Raw genomic sequence first — 7,502 nt, 5'->3', positions numbered from 1 at the left:
TTCCAAGGCTGGAAGTGCACTGACCACTCACAAACCCCATCCCAATACTTATTGGCACATATACTTTGACCTCTTCCCTTTTCAGATCTAAACCATTTCACTCATCCTCTTAGGCATCCTGACAACCCTTTACTCCTGGGGGTTTGCCATATTAGTGCCCAGACTTACTGCAGATGCCCAATTGATTGTAGACCTACTATATATCAGAACATCTGAACTCAAATAGTTCACCAACTTTACCACCCCAGCAGCAGAAAAAAGGGTGTGTAGTCAGTTTACAGTTTCTCAAAGAGTAAAAAGATGCTTTGGAGAAAAAATTTAAGATGATTCTCTGTAATCAGCTATATCAATCAACAAATATTTATTAATGCCTAGATGGCATAGTAAAAAGATGGATAAAATGTCAGAACTGGAATCAGGAAGATCATCTTCTTGAGTTCAAATCTGTCTTCAGACACTTACTAGCTGTGCGACCCTGGACAAATCACTTAACCATGTTGCCTCAGTTTTCTCATCTACAAAATGAGCTAGAGAAGGAAATGGTGAAACACTCCAGTGTTGATGCCAAGAAAACCTCAAATGGGGTCATGAAGAGTCAGACGCTACTGAACAACAATTCACTATGTGCCAAGAACTATGCTAGTCACTGGAGGTACAAGGACAAAAAAAATTAATAATCCGTACCATCAAGGAGCTTACATTCAGTCCTATAGGTTAGCTCTCTGGAACTTTAGGGCACCGAATGTTGGATTGAAATGACCCTTCTAGAGTTGGCGTGACCTGAGGAAGTCATGGCTGTACGTTTTGTCTTTGGAGTGCCCCAGAGCTGGAGGGGCTTTTGGGGATCCTCGCTAGGGGGTCCCACCATCCCTTGCAGCCTCTCTTTTTGGGGGTACGCTAAGAAGCCAGTCATTAAAGGAGACGGAGGCAAAGCTTTACCTGCAGAGACCCTGAAGGACTCAGATGTCTGCAAGGACATGGTCCTGCTTACTACTCATACCATGGGGGTCAACATCTATAAGCAGGGCTCTGAAGTGGCCCTGAAGCCTGACTCAGAGTATCCTGACTGGCTCTTTGAGATGAACCTGGGGCCCCCCAAGACCCTGGAAGAACTGGACCCTGAAAGCCAGGAGCACTGGCGGTTGCTTCAGAAGAAGAACATTTGGAGGCACAAGTTACACAAGAACAAGAAGCTATAAAAGAGGAAAGCAAGGGCAGTGGCATCTCTGTTCCAGGACATTCTGTGATGGGACAACCCCCAGGTACCTCCCCCACCCCCGACCAGGGCCTCCCCCAAGGCAGGACTTGAGCAGCAGGGGAGGAGGCCACAGAGAAAAGGGCTCGTTCCCAAGAACTTTGTGTTTTGTTGGGGGGAAAAGCAAGAAGTGGAAGAGACAGTTCCTTCCCTTCTATTCTTAGACCATGATTCTTCAAGTCTACTCTCTTTCCTTCTGAGGCTCCCAGCAGCCCCTTGTGCTGTGAGGCTGGCTGAGAGGACCTGGGCCCAAGGCAGGTGAGTAAAGCCCTCCCAGGACTTTCTTTGGGAGCAGAATGACCAAAAACAAATGACTCTTCTAAGAGCATATATAACAGATAGAAGACATATGTTAAGAATCTTGGATATAGATGAATCAGTACTTAAAACATTCCACAATGGAGAGGGCCATTAGCCTACAGCATGTGATTTGAAGACTGCCCTTACCAAAGTTCTATAGTGGCTAAAATTCAAGAGTGTGCTGGTAAATGTTTAATAACTGACTCTTTGAAAATGAAAAAAATATAGATATATGCACACAACATATCTTTAGAAGTTTAATCTCCATTTTCTCTAAAACTTTCCTAAGTCTAGACAATTACCAAAACAGTAAATCAAATTCTGATCTGACGTTTGCTAATCTCAAAGGTATAAAATGTTCACACAGAAAATTTAACCATCAACTGTCAAGAACTGGCTGCAACTAGGTGTAGTTAGTACACCCTTGATGAAATTCTACCCTTAGAAATTCATTCCTTTTGTTTAAGAATTAGCCTCTACTCAGGTTTTTTTCTAAAATGAAACTCTTCTGGAGGAACATAAGTATGGTCAGGATATTTCATTAGGGTGTGGACCTGGGGAATTTTACTACATTTTTAAATGTACTAAACACAAATATCTTAATTAAATAAAATTAAATTAATTAAAAAGTAATTATGAATGATATTGTTGAACATAACCCCACCTTCCATTCCCTTAATTGATCTGTAAGCAGGCATTTTAGCATAACTCCACTCTCCCCTTCCCCTAATTGATCTGTAAACATGAATTTCAGCACAAACTCGACCCTTCCCTCTCCTAATTGATCCGTGGATAGGGGTTTCAACCTAGGGTAAAATCCCTGCTCCATTCTTCCTGGTCCCCACCGAGTGTTCCCCATCTCCACCCATTCTGGGTTCCCTGTACCTGAGCCTAGGAAAACTTTCTGGCACAAGAAGATTCAAATATACACTGACCAATCACTGATTGTAGTTTCAGCTTACTTAACCTGACTGTTGTAATCTCTTTAAAAACCGGCATACTGTTCATGCCAATTCACTGTCTGATTTGTGTATGTGACCCCAGCAGTCCCACAGTAATAAAATCCACTTCCAGTTTTAATCTCGGGAATCTTCTGTCGTACTCCTTTATGCCCTACAATATTATTTTGTTCCTAGAAAAAGTTATCTCAATGTGCTTCCCTATGATTTGCTCACCACCCCTGGAACTTTCAGAATCCAAGTACCCCTCCTTCTTATATGTGTTTTCTACCTCTATTAAAATATAAATTCCTTGTGGTCAGGCAAGATTATTTGTATCCTCAGCATTAAGTACGATTCTTGGAAAACCATACTAAGTGTTTAATGATACTATTTCATTTATTCATTCATAAAAAAAAACTAAAGAAACTAAAACAACCAAATGTAACTGTAATACTTAGGCATAATAGAATGATTACATAATACAAGGATTCATACTTTAACATTTAAAGAAGGTATTATGAGATTAAATGAAAACAGATTTTTTTTTGAGATTTAGGATTATATGAATATACTCTGTATTCATATCTAATGAGAATATGTTGTCACTAATGCCTTTGTAAAGATTAAGTCACCAAGTCAATTTGGATTGCTTCAGTAGGATCGGGGCAGCAGAAAAGCACAGGGTGATTGGGGGCAGGTCAGAGACCAGAGACTGAAGGTCAGGAAAAGAAGGATGTGGAAGAACAGACTTGGTCACTTCAGCCAAACATTCTGGGAAAGGCCCTGTTTAAAGGGAGCATGTTTAAACAAGGATGAGATTTAGCTCCTAGTTCTCCAGAAATCTTAATTCTTTGATGACTCATGAATTCTGGCCCTCCCTTCACTGATGTGGCTCAATCCACAAACGACTTTTCACTTTCTGTGAAGCTTGGGTATATTTTCCATAGACAGCCTGGAAACAGAGATGTGTGAACATTTATGCCACAAAAGCTACCAATTCAGGATTAATTGTTGTGTTGATTATTTAAACTTAAGAAAGTGATGGAAAAATATTAATAAACTAAAAAGTGTATCATGTAAACATTTTTCCCCCAGAGAGCTGGTTGTTAAACTTTTATAGCATACTCCTTCCAGATGTGCTTCTTTGAGGATTTTTTTTAACATTTCATGAGGACCAGAGCAATATGGGGTCCGGTATGATATGCCAAGTTCAGGAAATTCTCCCTTTGTAATATCTCTCCTGTATTCCTTTCCTCTCCTTTCATCTGATACATCTACCACCCTGATGCAGACCATCATGGCTTCATTCCTGGCCTACAGCAATGTCCTTCCAGTAGCAACTCCCTGCATCAATTTTCTCTCCATTACAACTCTTCCTCCACTCAGAAATCCAAGTGATCTTAAAGTACGGGTCTGACTATGCCATATCTCACCCACTTCACCCTACACCCTCCCCCCATTAAGTAAACTAAAGGGGCTCCCCATTCTCTCCCAAGTCAAATCTGAAATCCCCAGGCTGGCTTTTTAAAGTCTTTTCATGACTAGACCCCTTCCTATCTTTTTAGTCTTCCTACGCCTTACCTCCCCTTTGTGTATTTTGTGATCCTTACTGTTCTTACATTAACTGTTTCATCTCTCAATTCCATATGTTTTCCTTTTTTTTTGGGGGGGGAGGGTATATTTATTATTTATTTTAAACTAAAATACAAAATGAGTAAAGGAAAGAAAAACATTGTCATGTACACAGCAGAATATGAGATGATTCAATATAAAACAGTAAATTTCCATTTCAAGAAAATCTATATAATAAATATTATACAGTTTTTTAAACACTACCCAGCTTTTTCTTTCCTTCTTGTAAGTTTTTTTGTTCTCTGCTGTGTACTTTTTACTTTATTTTTCCCCTCCCTCCTCCCACCTCCATCCTAAGAGCATGAATTATGTGTGTATGTGTTTATGCATATATATACATGCATATATACATATATGCATGTATATACACATGTGTGTATATAGATACCTATAGATATCTATAAACACACATATATACACATAGACATTCATTCTCATATATGTAAAACTATACTATATTTATTTCCACTTGCCATCTGTTTCTCTGAAGGTGGATAGCATCTTCCTTCATAAATTCAGTTCTTCCCATGTTTTTCTAAATAATCCAGCTCATGATTTCCTATACCACAGCAATGTTCCAACCCAATCACACTTATCTGAGAGATTGTTTATGGAAGCTTTTTTCCCAATCTTCTGTTTTCCTTCTATTCTTGAGCACCTAGGTTTTATTTATACAAGAAAATTTTAATTTAAAAGAATCAAAATTATCCATTTTATACTTCAATAATGCTGCAACCTTCTAATATAGTTTAAGGTCTGATACTGCTGAATCTGCCTCCGTTGTATCATTTTCCCTTGGTTTCTTTGAAGTCCCTGACTTTTTGTTCTATATGAACTTTGTTATTATTATTATTTTTTCTAACTCAGTAAGATAATTTTTCAGTAATTTAATTGGGCTGGAATTGAATAGATTCATTAGATAAAATTGTCATTTTTTATCATATTGGCTTTACCTGTCCATGAACAATAAATATTACTTCAATTATTTAGATCTGACTTTATTTGTATAAAAAGTGTTTTATGTTTATATAGTTCCTATGTCTGTTTTGGCAGATATACTCTCAGGTATTTTATACTGTCTAATTATTTTAAATGGTCTGAAACAATATTAAATAATATTACACATAGGAAATTTCCATATTTTTCTCTTTTGATTAAATCTGTTTTAACTTTAACTTGGTCTGAAATCATGATTTCAGCTCCTGCTTTTTTTACATAATAAATTCTAGTCCCAACCTTTATTTTATCCAAATCCATACATTTTCACACTGTTCCCCCCCCCACACACACACACACGCCTGAACATTTCTCCTTTTTATTTCCATTTTCTGCCTTACCTGGCTTTTGCCTCAAATAGAATCCTGACTTGTGTAAGAAACCTTCCCCATCTCCCTTAATGCTTGAATCTCACCTCTAAGACTACCCTATACAATTGAGTATGCCTAGTTCTTTGAATGTTGTCTCCCCCACTAACTAGACTATGAGCTCCCTGAGGGCAGGCATTTTTTTTTCCTCTCTTTGTATCCCCAGCACTTAGCACAGCATCTATCACATAACTGGCACCTAATAAATGGCTATTGATGTCATGACCATCCATTATCCTTTCCTCTTGTTGCTGGTAATGCTATGCATTCAATTTATATTTGCAAGGTGTCTCTCTATTGTTCTTTGAGTCATCCACAATTCTGTTTCTTTAGAGACATTGGTTCATCATTTGCAACAATATAGCATCAATAAGAGAATATTCATATTACAATGATGGTTGTGTGTATATACGTGAGAGGAAAGGATGGTTTATAATAGTGGAATTTGTAATGAAATCTCCCCTAACTTTCAGAAATCCACGAAAGCTACAAATTCAGGATTAATTGTTGTGTTGGTCATTTAAACTTAAGACAGTGATAGGAACTGTGGGCATGGAATAGTGTATGTACATTCAAATATAATTGAACCAAAGACATGGAGTAGGACCTAGTCATTAGGTCATTGGTTTGGCTGAACTGATTTTTATTTTTTACTTTAAAAAATGTTTGACACAAAGAAAAACTTGCTATGTAAGGGAGAGGTTGGGGATATATTAATAAATGGTGATGTAAAAATATACTAGCTAAAATGAGATGAAAAAATGAAATTTCCCAAATGCAATCCAGTCCAAAAAAATTTTATTACATGATTATTATGTGCAAAGACAAAGTGAAAATGAAATTGGGAATGAAGCATTTAAATGGATAAAAATATTGAGAAGAGAGTGAGCCCTGAAAACTAGTGTGATGAAGAAAGGTTTCCCATAGGAGGCACATTGGCTGGGCCTTAAGAGAAAGTAGGGATTCTAAGAGATGAACTGAGGAGAAAAACATGAAGGCTGGAAATAGAATGCAGAATTCAGAAAACAATTAGGATAGTTTGGCTGGAATGTAAGAATTTGTAAAAGGGAATAATGTTCAATAACCCTGGAAAGGAAGATTGGAAACAGATCATACAGGACTTTAAATGCCAAGCTGAAGAGTTTTGTGCTTTATTCTGAAGACAGTGAAGAACCGTGGAAGTTCTTAGGAGACTAACATTGTTGACCTTGGTTTGGGGGAAAATTCTTTTCCAGCTCTCATGATAATAGAGATCCTAAGATGTTTTTCAGGGGTTGGGGTGGGTTCCAAAGATACCAGTACTGAGGCATTGATAAAAGAGTATACAACGGGGAACTCTTTTTAGTTTACACTCAATTATCTCACTGCTGATCCTCCTTATGACTGATGACTTGATTTGTAGACCAGCTAGCTGCCTGGGGTTAGCAGCAGTTCACATTGGGGTTATAATTCCTGACCATAGAGCATAGCTGACCTGCATGGAGACCAGATCTGTGACCTTACTCTAATTAGCACCACATTTCTAATCACTAGAACTGACCAGTTCCCTGAGACTGGGATGGCAATCATCATTTCCATAACAGCCACCATATTTCTACACTAGTTGCTGTTTTCTCCACACTTTAATGTCCTATTTTTCTAAGTCTGATGTATTACTGGGGCAATGTGGTAAACTCCAAAATTAACATTTCCTCAATTCATTGTTAGCTAGTTATCATCACATTGTACTTAGGACTTAGATCAATTCTTTCAATCTCACTCTATGATTCAGTGACATTGATGGATAGGCACACAGTGCTCTTTTAAACAGTTTCATTTATCCATTGTCTAATTTGGACAATTCCTCAAACATGAACAATAGTTGTTTCATTGAACCAAGTTAATTGAAACCAAATAATGGTAATAAATAAAAGCATATAGACAGATGGACAGAGAAGAGAGAAGAGAAAGGAAGGGGAAAAAGAGAGAAGAGAAGAGAAGAGAAGAGAAGAGAAGAGAAGAGAAGAGAAG

General features: G+C 37.8%; 1 pseudogene; it reads left to right on the top strand.

Annotated features, from left to right (window-relative positions):
* Nucleotides 1–791: 791 nt before the first annotated feature.
* On the top strand, nt 792–1,297 carry LOC138166611 (large ribosomal subunit protein mL54 pseudogene; annotated as a pseudogene).
* The last annotated feature ends 6,205 nt before the right edge of the window (nt 1,298–7,502 follow it).

Source organism: Petaurus breviceps, unplaced genomic scaffold (assembly GCF_028583685.1).
Source record: "Petaurus breviceps papuanus isolate PSGF00001 unplaced genomic scaffold, PetGlider_PUasm1.0 225, whole genome shotgun sequence".
NCBI classification, from domain to species: domain Eukaryota; kingdom Metazoa; phylum Chordata; class Mammalia; order Diprotodontia; family Petauridae; genus Petaurus; species Petaurus breviceps.
The sequence above is the reverse complement of the archived record's forward strand: the minus strand, read 5'-3'. Positions and strand labels throughout refer to the sequence as shown.